Source organism: Oncorhynchus clarkii, chromosome 25, assembly GCF_045791955.1.
Source record: "Oncorhynchus clarkii lewisi isolate Uvic-CL-2024 chromosome 25, UVic_Ocla_1.0, whole genome shotgun sequence".
NCBI lineage: Eukaryota > Metazoa > Chordata > Actinopteri > Salmoniformes > Salmonidae > Oncorhynchus > Oncorhynchus clarkii.
This window is the reverse complement of record NC_092171.1, coordinates 10700027-10712982: the sequence shown is the minus strand read 5'-3', so window position 1 is coordinate 10712982 and position 12956 is coordinate 10700027. Positions and strand designations below refer to the sequence as shown.

The window sequence follows — 12956 nt, the reverse complement described above, 5'->3', positions numbered from 1 at the left end:
CAATTACGGTTGTTGTTTACGCAATCCAAAAATGTATAAATCGCAATCTGGGTCAGGTGGGCATCATTTAAAAGCTTGTTCAATTACCTCGTCTCTAGGATGAAGACGTTATACTCAAATCTGTCTCTCCATCATCGGTCTCTCTCTTTCTCTGTCTGTCTCTCTCTTTCTGTCTGTCACCCTCTTTCGCGCTCTCCATCCCTAGACCTCTCTCTCTCTCTCTCTCTCTCTCTCTCTCTCTGCTTCGTGACTGACAACTGACCGCTCAGTGAGAGGAATGAATGGTTGTTAAATTATATGTTTTTCAGTGTTGACATGTCAGATAATTATGTAGTTCAGACACAGGCGCTAGGAAGGCGCATTCTGTCCCACGGGGAGGGAGAGAGGAAGAGGGGGAGAAGGTTGTGAGAGAAAAAAAAGAGAAGTGATAGGTGTGTGTGTTATTGTCAGTGAACTAATCCATTGCGGAGGCCTAGTCTAAAAGCCAATGGAGGCTTCATATAGAGGGTGTGACGCAATTGCAGAGCCTGCAGAGGCATACAGAGGCCAAATCCAGCTCTGTACCACAGCGCCATTCGCCTCCCAAATGTTGTCACAATGCGGAGGGCTCTGTATAGCTCCACATTGACGTGATTGGTTGACGGTAGGTGGGGGCGGTACATCCGGTATAATATGGTACTTCTGATTGTTTTAACGCACCATCGCTAATGACCTGTGGAGCTTCTCAGAGTAATGTTTTCTTCACAACAAGCAAACAAAGTCTGTTTTTACGTCCATTTTGAATGACAATAGTTACTCAATGTATTTGAAAAATCTTTCCAGCTTTCTCCCTTTCAATAACCACTCAGCGTGAATGGGAAAAATGTCATGCTCTGATCCAGTGGAAACGTCATTAAATAGGCTTCTTATTAGTGCTTGATTTAGAGAATATTTTATGCAATGTTGCAAAATCGCTAGTGCAAGCTTCGGGGCTGAACCCAACTTAATAGTGGATACAATGTTTCAAGTTCGTTGCAGACAGGCCATGTGTTTGGCTTTATGTAGGCTATTTTTATATAGTTGGCAATGGCAATAGAAGTTACTTTTTAGGTTTGTATCATTTTCATTTAGATTTGGATAGAATTGTCATGAACTGCATGGCAACGATTTGGAGATATGAAGACATTATTATAAAGGAAATTAAACTGTTTCACGAAAATGTGCGTGTGAAAACCATAACTGGCATGCAGATTACCATCACCTTCAGGAGAGTAATGGCAGAATCTGTGAAAGCCAGCAGGAGAGCGGGAGGACAATAGTTGGGTCAGGTTAAAAAAATAATATTCTGGTTATCTAAATCTCTGGCGCCCTCTTGAGGCATCAAACCATAAGCTTAAAGCATCAGACAAGCTAAATGAACATGAATGATTTTATTAAAACACATAGGGTGTGTCTATATATGGAAAAAATACATGTTTAAACATTTTCGAGCAATCAATTGGTCGAAAGAACAGACGACTTTCTGTCGACCAAGATTTTTTTTAGTCGGGCACAGCGCTAGTGTGCTCACATGGATGCGTGCACTGTAGAATATGCTGACTTGGGCGTGGCTTATGTTTGAGTGGAGGAGAGGAGTGGTTTTCTAAAGCAGTTACACACACACACACACACACACACACAGGACAGCATAGTGGTATTCTGAAGCGTGGTTCAGGCTAATCCCACTGTTCAGGTCTGATGAATATGAGGGATCAGAGCTGTCGCAACGCGTCATGTTATACTGACTACACACACACACACACACACACACACACACACACTGCGTGCATACACCACAAACACACACATCGCGTACACATACACACAGATCACAGACACACACACACACACAGAGGGTTCTGCAGGTAGTCTCTAACCCTGGTTGTATATCTGGCTAAGGCAGCTTGTCAGATGGTCTGAGAGGGTTTAGCACGGCTTAGCCAGGCCTTCCTACACTGCTAACACCTCTGTGTGTGTGTGTGTGTGTGTGTGTGTCTGTCTGTGCGCGTGTTTGTGTGCGTGTGTGCGTGTGTGTGTGTGAGTGAGACACATCCATAAAAGATGGGCTTCTACTTGACTATGCCCTGCCTATTGATATTTCTGGGTTGCCTAGCAATGGACAGTGCTTCCACCGGTTTGCAGAAGAGAGGGGGTTTCTCCTGACAAGTCTCTACCTCTATTCTCACATTCACTTTCTATTTATTTTAAATTATTTATTATCTAGGTCCTGTTTAATCTAGTATTCCCTGTAATGTGCTGGCATGTTACGGCTACAATGTTACTATGTTACTGTTACTTTCTACAATAACTTGGTCTTGACAAGCTGGCTTTTTTATGGCGGTTTTGGAGCAGTGGCTTCTTCCTTGCTGAGCGGCCTTTCAGGTTATGTCGATATAGGACTCGTTTTACTGTGGATATAGATACTTTTGTACCTGTTTCCTCCAGCATCTTCACTTTGCTGTTCTAGGATTGATTTGCACTTTTCACACCAAAGAACATTCATCTCTAGGAGACAGAACGCATCTCCTTCCTGAGCGGTTTGACGGCTGCATGGTCCCATGGTGTTTATACTTGAGTACTATTGTTTGTACAGACGAACATGGTACCTTCAGGCATTTGGAAATTGCTCCCAAGGATGAACCAGACTTGGGGCGAAGGTTCAACTTCCAAAAGGACAATAACCCTAAGCACACAGCCAAGACTACGCAGCAGTGGCTTCGGGAGAAGTCTCTGAATGTCCTTGATTGGCCCAGCCAGAGCCCGGACTTGAACGCTTTCAAACATCTCTAATCTCTAATCTCTAATCCCCACATACAGGTGTGCCTAGTTTGTAGTGTCATACCCAAGAAGACTCAAGGCTGTAATAGCTGCCAAAGGTGCTTCGACATTAGTACTGAGTAAAGGGTCTGAATACTTTTGTAAATGTCATATTTCAGTTTGACATTTTTTTATAAAGGAGCAACAATTTCTAAAAAACTGTTTTTGCTTTGTCATTATGGGGAATTGTGTGTAGATTGGGGAGGAAAATAAGGCTGTAACGTAACAAAAATTTGGAAAAAGTGGAGGGGTTTGAATACTTTATGGAGGCACTATATATATATATATATTTCTCTGTAATATTACTTGCCACCAACTCATTTTATGAGGTTTAGCTAGCCCAGCTAGCTAAACTTGCTACCAAGAAGCCATTTCGGGCTATCAATTCAGTTTTTTATTTATTTATTTCACCTTTATTTAACCAGGTAGGCAAGTTGAGAACAAGTTCTCATTTACAATTGCGACCTGGTCAAGATAAAGCAAAGCAGTTCGACAGATACAACGACACAGAGTTACACATGGAGTAAAACAAACATACAGTCAATAATACAGTATAAACAAGTCTATATACGATGCGAGCAAATGAGGTGAGAAGGGAGGTAAAGGCAAAAAGGCCATGGTGGCAAAGTAAATACAATATAGCAAGTAAAACACTGGAATGGTAGATTTGCAGTGGAAGAATGTGCAAAGTAGAAATAAAAATAATGGGGTGCAAAGGAGCAAAATAAATAAATTAATTAAATACAGTAGGGAAAGAGGTAGTTGTTTGGGCTAAATTATAGGTGGGCTATGTACAGGTGCAGTAATCTGTGAGCTGCTCTGACAGTTGGTGCTTAAAGCTAGTGAGGGAGATAAGTTATTTATACAAGTTAGCTACTACTCTATCTTAGCTGGCATGCCTGTTGGTAGGCTTTAGAAAAGCCAGCATTTACTGATTATACTGAATAAAATTCACATTCCTTTAAATCTTTTATCCAGATTTTACCAGAGATGCATATTTAGTTTATTTAAAAAAAGAAAAAAGAACAACCAGTCAGGAGGATACAGGCAGGTCAAAAGGTATGCTTAGATATGGAGAAAAATAAACACCACCTCTCAGCCAACCACATGTACTTTGTGCCCCCTCAGATTTTTGGGGTGCCCCGGTGTGTTTTGTGTTTGCTTATGAGGTCTGATAAAGTTAGCAAACCAAAAAAGTATTGAATTAGTCTTGATCTTGAGAAGGTTGGCATACACACCCACACACACATACACACCAGATCTATTGTTTCTACAGCACTGCGTTGCAACAGATAATCGGACGTAGGCTGTACTATGCAGTCATTATTAGCATGTTTGATCAAGTTTAGCTAATTAATCCAGTTAATATGCTAATGCAGAATATCCATTTGAAAAGAAGTTGCACTGTTAGATTTTTCATTGATATTCATCACATGCCTTTACATAGAACAATGCCACGGGCTTACTCACACACACACACACTGAATATGATACAAGATAAGGAGCGCTTCATAGAAAGCAGAATAATGAACTGCTGCAGTCAAGCGATAGCTGACACCACACACTGCCTAATTATCTGTGTCAAGTGCTGTTGACAATACATGTATTATCTCATTTAAAGCTAGAATCCCTAATTGAAACAATAACAAAGCGAACTCCCTGCCCCTATTTTGCTAAAAAAAAAACAACTAAGGGATGGGGCTGGAGAAATGTAACCACTCTGAAATTCATAGACGGCTCCATGGATGCGAGGACTGACCATCCATGATATCAAATGTATTAGGGATGGAACGATTCCCTGTGCAAATGTTTAAGGTATGAGTACATATGAGCCCAAACCAATCTAAAATTAAGCAGAAAACCAATCAAAGCATTCCAAATCGCAGGTTCACTAATGTTTTTTACTCCTATTGTTTTATTCAGAAAATACGTATCTGTTGTGACTGAATTGATGCATCCTCCCTTTCAGTTCAGTAGCCTATTGAACTTATATGCATGTAACTGCATATGGCTGTAGTGGGTTGAGAGCTTCAAGTTCCTTGGTGTCTACATCACCAACAAACTGTCATGGTCCAAACACACTAAGACAGTTGTTTGTGAAGAAGGCACGACAAAGCCTATTCCCCCTCAGGAGACTGAAACGATTTGGCATGGGTCCTCAGATCCTCAAATGTTTCTGCACCTACACCATCGAGAGCATCCTGACTGGTTGCATCACTGCCTGGTATGGCATCTGCTCGGCCTCCGACCGCAAGGCACTACAGAGGGTAGTCCATACGGCCCAGTACATTACTGTGGCCAAGCTTCCTGCCACCCAGGATCTCTATATCAGGCGGTGTCAGAGGAAGGCCCAAAAGATTGTCAGAGACTCCAGCCACCCTAGTCATAGACTGTTCTCTCTGCTACTGCACAGCAAGCGGTACCGGAGCGCCAAGTCGAGGTCCAAAAGGCTTCTTAACAGCTTCTACCCCCAAGTCATAACACTCCTGAACAGCTAATCAAAGGGCTTTACAGGCCCCTCTTTTACACTGCTGCTACTCTCTGTTTATAATCTATGTATAGTCACTTTAACTCTACCTACATATACATATTACCTCAATTAACTCAACTAACTGGTTCCCCCGCACATTGACTCTGTACCTGTACACCCTGTATATAGCCTCCACATTGACTCTGTACCGGTACCCCCTGTATATAGCCTCCACATTGACTCTGTACCGGTACCCCCTGTATATAGCCTCCACATTGACTCTGTACCGGTACCCCCTGTATATAGCCTCCACATTGACTCTGTACCGGTACCCCCTGTATATAGCCTCCACATTGACTCTGTACCGGTACCCCCTGTATATAGCCTCCACATTGACTCTGTACCGGTACACCCTGTATATAGCCTCCACATTGACTCTGTACCGGCACCCCCTGTATATAGCCTCCACCGGTATTGACTCGGTACCGGTACACCCTGTATATAGCCTCCACATTGACTCTGTACCGGCACCCCTGTACCCCACTGTATATAGCCTCCACATTGACTCTGTACCGTAACACCCTGTATATAGCCTCCACATTGACTCTGTGCTGGTACACCCTCTGTATATAGCCTCCACATTGACTCTGTGCTGGTTAACTCTCTGTATATAGCCTCCATATTGACTCTGTACCGGTATATAGCCTCCACCCTGTATATAGCCTCCACATTGACTCTGTACCGGTACCCCCTGTATATAGCCTCCACATTGACTCTGTACCGGTAACACCCTGTATATAGCCTCCACATTGACTCTGTACCGGCACCCCCTGTATATAGCCTCCACATTGACTCTGTACCGGCACCCCTGTATATAGCCCCCACATTGACTCTGTACCGGCACCCTTGTATATAGCCTCCACATTGACTCTGTACCGGCACCCCCTGTATATAGCCTCCACATTGACTCTGTACCAGTACCCCCTGTATATAGCCTCCACATTGACTCTGTACCGGTACCCCCTGTATATAGCCTCCACATTGACTCTGTACCGGTACCCCCTGTATATAGCCTCCACATTGACTCTGTACCGGTACCCCCTGTATATAGCCTCCACATTGACTCTGTACCGGCACCCCTGTATATAGCCTCCACATTGACTCTGTACCGTAACACCCTGTATATAGCCTCCACATTGACTCTGTACCGGCACCCCTGTATATAGCCTCCACATTGACTCTGTACCGGTACCCCCTGTATATAGCCCCCACATTGACTCTGTACCGGTACCCCCTGTATATAGCCTCCACATTGACTCTGTACCGGCACCCCCTGTATATAGCCTCCACATTGACTCTGTACCGGCACGCCTGTATATAACCTCCACATTGACTCTGTACCGGCACCCCTGTATATAGCCTCCACATTGACTCTGTACCGGTACCCCCTGTATATAGCCCCCACATTGACTCTGTACCGGTACCCCCTGTATATAGCCTCCACATTGACTCTGTACCGACACCCCTGTATATAGCCTCCACATTGACTCTGTACCGGCACCCCCTGTATATAGCCTCCACATTGACTCTGTACCGGCACCCCTGTATATAGCCTCCACATTGACTCTGTACCGGCACCCCTGTATATAGCCTCCACATTGACTCTGTACCGGCACCCCTGTATATAGCCTCCACATTGACTCTGTACTGGTACCCCCTGTATATAGCCTCCACATTGACTCTGTACCAGTACCCCTGTATATAGCCTCCACATTGACTCTGTACCGGTACCCCTGTATATAGCCTCCACATTGACTCTGTACCGGCACCCCTGTATATAGCCTCCACATTGACTCTGTACCGGTACCCCTGTATATAGCCTCCACATTGACTCTGTACCGGTACCCCTGTATATAGCCTCCACATTGACTCTGTACCGGTACCCCCTGTATATAGCCTCCACATTGACTCTGTACCGGTACGCCCTGTATATAGCCTCCACATTGACTCTGTACCAGTACCCCCTGTATATAGCCTCCACATTGACTCTGTACCGGTACCCCCTGTATATAGCCTCCACATTGACTCTGTACCGGCACCCCTGTATATAGCCTCCACATTGACTCTGTACCGGTACCCCCTGTATATAGCCTCCACACTGACTCTGTACCGGTACCCCTGTATATAGCCTCCACACTGACTCTGTACCAGTACCCCCTGTATATAGCCTCCACATTGACTCTGTACGAGTACCCCCTGTATATAGCATCCACATTGACTCTGTACCGGTACCCCCTGTATATAGCCTCCACATTGACTCTGTACCGGCACCCCTGTATATAGCCTCCACATTGACTCTGTACCGGCACCCCTGTATATAGCCTCCACATTGACTCTGTACCGGTACCCCCTGTATATAGCCTCCACACTGACTCTGTACCGGTACCCCCTGTATATAGCCTCCACACTGACTCTGTACCAGTACCCCCTGTATATAGCCTCCACATTGACTCTGTACGAGTACCCCCTGTATATAGCCTCCACATTGACTCTGTACCGGTACCCCCTGTATATAGCCTCCACATTGACTCTGTACCGGCACCCCTGTATATAGCCTCCACATTGACTCTGTACCGGTACCCCTGTATATAGCCTCCACATTGACTCTGTACCGGTACCCCCTGAATACAGCCTCCACATTGACTCTGTACCGGTACCCCCTGTATATAGCCTCCACATTGACTCTGTACCAGTACCCCCTGTATATAGCCTCCACATTGACTCTGTACCGGCACCCCTGTATATAGCCTCCACATTGACTCTGTACCGGTACCCCCTCTATATAGCCTCCACATTGACTCTGTACCAGTACCCCCTGTATATAGCCTCCACATTGACTCTGTACCGGTACCCCCTGTATATAGCCTCCACATTGACTCTGTACCGGCACCCCTGTATATAACCTCCACATTGACTCTGTACCGGCACCCCTGTATATAGCCTCCACATTGACTCTGTACCGGTACCCCCTGTATATAGCCTCCACACTGACTCTGTACCGGTACCCCCTGTATATAGCCTCCACACTGACTCTGTACCAGTACCCCCTGTATATAGCCTCCACATTGACTCTGTACGAGTACCCCCTGTATATAGCATCCACATTGACTCTGTACCGGTACCCCCTGTATATAGCCTCCACATTGACTCTGTACCGGCACCCCTGTATATAGCCTCCACATTGACTCTGTACCGGCACCCCTGTATATAGCCTCCACATTGACTCTGTACCGGTACCCCCTGTATATAGCCTCCACACTGACTCTGTACCGGTACCCCCTGTATATAGCCTCCACACTGACTCTGTACCAGTACCCCCTGTATATAGCCTCCACATTGACTCTGTACGAGTACCCCCTGTATATAGCCTCCACATTGACTCTGTACCGGTACCCCCTGTATATAGCCTCCACATTGACTCTGTACCGGTACCCCCTGTATATAGCCTCCACATTGACTCTGTACCGGCACCCCTGTATATAGCCTCCACATTGACTCTGTACCGTAACACCCTGTATATAGCCTCCACATTGACTCTGTACCGGCACCCCTGTATATAGCCTCCACATTGACTCTGTACCGGTACCCCCTGTATATAGCCTCCACATTGACTCTGTACCGGCACCCCTGTATATAGCCTCACTAGTTATTTTACTGCTGCTTTTTAATTATTTGTTACTTTTATTTTATATTTTCTTATCTATTTTTTACTCAACACTTATTTTTTTCTTAACTTCTTAAAGCATTGTTGGTTAGGGGGTTGTTGGTTAACATAAGTATTCCACTGTAAGGTATTTGGCGCATGGGACAAATAAAAATTGATTTGATATTTCCGATATATTTATTTTATATACAGTTGAAGTCGGAAGTTTACATACACTTAGTTTGGAGTTATTAAAACTCTTTTTTTCAACCACTCCACAAATTTCTTGTTAACAAAATGTAGTTTTGGCAAGTCGGTTAGGACATCTACTTTATGCATGACACAAGTAATTTTTCCAACAATTCTTTACAGACAGATTATTTCACGTATAATTCACTGTATCACAATTTCAGTGAGTCAGAAGTTTATATACACTAAGTTGGCTGTGCCTTTAAACAGCTTGGAAAATTCCAGAAAATGGTGTCATGGCTTTAGAAGCTTCTGATAGGCTAATTGACATCATTTGAGTCAATTGGAGGTGTACCTGTGGATGTATTTCAAGGACTACCTTCAAACTCAGTACCTCTTTGCTTAACATCATGGAAAATTCTAAATAAATCAGCCAAGACTTCAGAAAAACAATTGTAGACCTCCACAAGTCTGGTTTATCCTTGGGAGCAATTTCCAGGTACACAAGTATCTATATCCACAGTAAAACGAGTCCTATATCGACATAACCTGAAAGGCCGCTCAGCAAGGAAGAAGCCACTGCTCCAAAACCGCCATAAAAAAGCCAGACTATGGTTTGCAAATGCACATGGGGACAAAGATTGTTAGAAATAACAAAATTAGAATACCCACCCTAGTCACACCCTGACCTAACCAAAATAGAGAATAGAAAGGCTCTCTAAGGTCGCGGCGTGACAATAAGGTTGAAATGTAACAAAATGTGGAAAAAGTCAAGGGGTCTGAACACTTTCTTAGTGCACTGTATGAGTCACTGATGCCCAAAGAGCGAGAAGCACAGCTGTGTGTGCAAACGAGAGGCCTGTTCTGATAGGCTATTCGTAAATATTGCACCATCAGCATTCAGATGCTTGTAAAATGGCATTCCCAATGTCAAATCATAGGCTTTACTTGTTGAGTGACAATGTCATTTGCTGGGTAATTGTTCCCAAATGCGCTGTAGAAAATGGTGTTTTACCCAGTAGCGGTGCGTGGGTTAAATAACAGGGGAGGCCAAGCCCCCGCCCCCAAAAAAGCCATATTACAACCTATGTATTGTGATAATTGCGTTGTTTGCTCTATAACCTGTTAATTCAGATGCCTTTGTTAGGCCTAAAGGCCAAGACATTAAGATAGTGGTAGAATAAATTGAACCACAACTTTATGTTTTATCACAAAACCAGATTTGCAACCTCTCTCTGGTGGAGTTAACAAAACATATTGCATGTACAGTAACAGTCTGTTGCATGACCTGCAGCATGGTCGAGCAATTTAATGTTTCCCACATTTTCGGACCCCTAAACAACTATTGATTTAGAACCACAGAGAATTAACGCAAGTCGCAAAGAAAACAGGAGATGCCTCCACCATTCCAGTCCCATTCATTCCAGCACCATTTCAACATCATCAAATCACCTCTGCTTAGTCTAATAGCGTGACAACTAAAAGATACCAATAACAATTTAGTCCAATCAACGTAAACCAAATATAATGTGGCTGTCCATGGTTCTGATTTGTGCGCGTGCGTGTGTGTGTGTGTGTGTGTGTGTTTGTGCGCGCGTTTCGTGCAAGTAGGAAAAACCTGTTGACTCACCCTACTTGTAGAGAAATGCCAATGCCATCCTCCTCTCTTTCATGTTGATGACACACTGTCATACAGTACACACTTTTAGTTTTTGTTGTCCTAGTCTACCTGGCTAAAATGCTTGCTCGCTAGCCTAACTTCCATTCATGGGCAAAGTTAGTTAGTTAACATTAGCCTTCTACTCCTAGCTACATGTTGAACTTCCATCCTCTCAGGCCAGGGGCACAACAATGTATGAATTAATGGTTGGATCAGAATTACCGTTATAATCATTGGCCAGTACAGAGAATTAAGTAAAACCATGATTCCAAATCCCTATCTCCATCCATTGCCAATTTAGGAAAGGGGCTATTTTAGCCAGCTAGTCACCGGAGGACAACAACACAACGAGATGCAACAATTTAAGTTTTTTCTGTCAATGACGTTTGCTCTCAATGGGATTTGATAGGAGTGACGCCAAATCCAAACTGGCTTCCCTTGCCTTCAATGCTACGGACGGCAACAATGTCATACTCGTTTGGACCAGACAGCATCAGATAGATCCTCTTGTCCAGATGGGTTAGGGCAGTGTGCAGTGTGGTTGAGATTGCCTCATCTGTGGACCTATTTGGGCGGTAAGCAAATTGTAGTGGGTCTAGGGTGTCAGGTAGGGTGGAGGTGATATGGTCCTTGACTAGTCTCTCAAAGCACTTCATGATGACGGAAGTGAGTGCTACGGGGCGGTAGTCGTTTAGCTCAGTTACCTTAGCTTTCTTGGGAACAGGGACAATGGTGGCCCTCTTGAAGCATGTGGGAACAGCAGACTGGGATAAGGATCGATTGAATATGTCCGTAAACACACCAGCCAGCTGGTCTGCGCATGCTCTGAGGACGCGGCTGGGGATGCGTCTGGGCCTGCAGCCTTGCGAGGGTTAACACGTTTAAATGTTTTACTCACGTCGGCTGCAGTGAAGGAGAGTCCGCAGGTTTTGGTTGCGGGCCGTGTCAGTGGCACTGTATTGTCCTCAAAGCGGGCAAAAAAGTTATTTAGTCTGCCTGGGAGCAAGACATCCTGGTTCGTGACGGGGCTGGTTTTCTTTTTGTAATCCGTGATTGTCTGTAGACCCTGCCACATACCTCTTGTGTCTGAGCCGTTGAATTGTGACTCTACTTTATCTCCATACTGACGCTTAGCTTGTTTGATTGCCTTGCGGAGGGAATAGCTACACTGTTTGTATTCGGTCATGTTTACGGTTACCTTGCCCTGGTTCAAAGCAGTGGTTCGCACTTTCAGTTTCACGCGAATGCTGCCATCGATCCACGGTTTCTGGTTTGGGAATGTTTTAATCGTTGCTATGGGAACGACATCGTCAATGCACTTTCTAATGAACTCGCTCACCGAATCAGCGTATTCGTCAATGTTGTTGTTGGAAGCAATGCGGAACATATCCCAATCCACGTGATCGAAGCAGTCTTGAGGCGTGGATTCAGATTGGTCGGACCAGCGTTGAACAGACCTGAGCACTGGAGCTTCTTGTTTTAGTTTCTGTCTGTAGGCAGGGAGCAACAAAATGGAGTCGTGGTCAGCTTTTCCGAAAGGAGGGTGGGGGAGGGCCTTGTATGCGTCGCGGAAGTTAGAATAGCAATGATCCAAGGTTTTACCAGCCCTGGTTGCTCAATCGATATGCTGATACAATTTAGGGAGTCTTGTTTTCAGATTAGCCTTGTTAAAATCCCCAGCTACAATGAATGCAGCCTCAGGATATGTGGTTTCCAGTTTGCAAAGAGTCAAATAAAGTTGGTTCAGGCCCATCGATGTGTCTGCTTGAGGGGGAATACAGTGTGGCAAAAAAGTATTTAGTCAGCCACCAATTGTGCAAGTTCTCCCACTTAAAAAGATGAGAGAGTCCTGTAATTTTCATCATAGGTACACTTCAACTATGACAGACAAAATGAGAAAAGAAAATACAGAAAATCACATTGTAGGATTTTTAATGAATTTATTTGCAAATTATGGTGGAAAATAAGTATTTGGTCACCTACAAACAAGCAAGATTTCTGGCTCTCACAGACCTGTAACTTCTTCTTTAAGAGGCTCCTCTGTCCTCCACTCGTTACCTGTATTAATGGCACCTGTTTGAACTTGTTATCAGTATAAA

The 12956-nt window shown here is 44.4% G+C and overlaps 1 protein-coding gene across 1 annotated transcript in view; it reads left to right on the top strand.

Annotated features, from left to right (window-relative positions):
- Positions 1–12956, top strand: part of LOC139384039 (SET and MYND domain containing 3) — a 187823-nt gene that overhangs the window by 118240 nt on the left and 56627 nt on the right. The gene's annotated exons all lie outside the window — the stretch shown is intronic.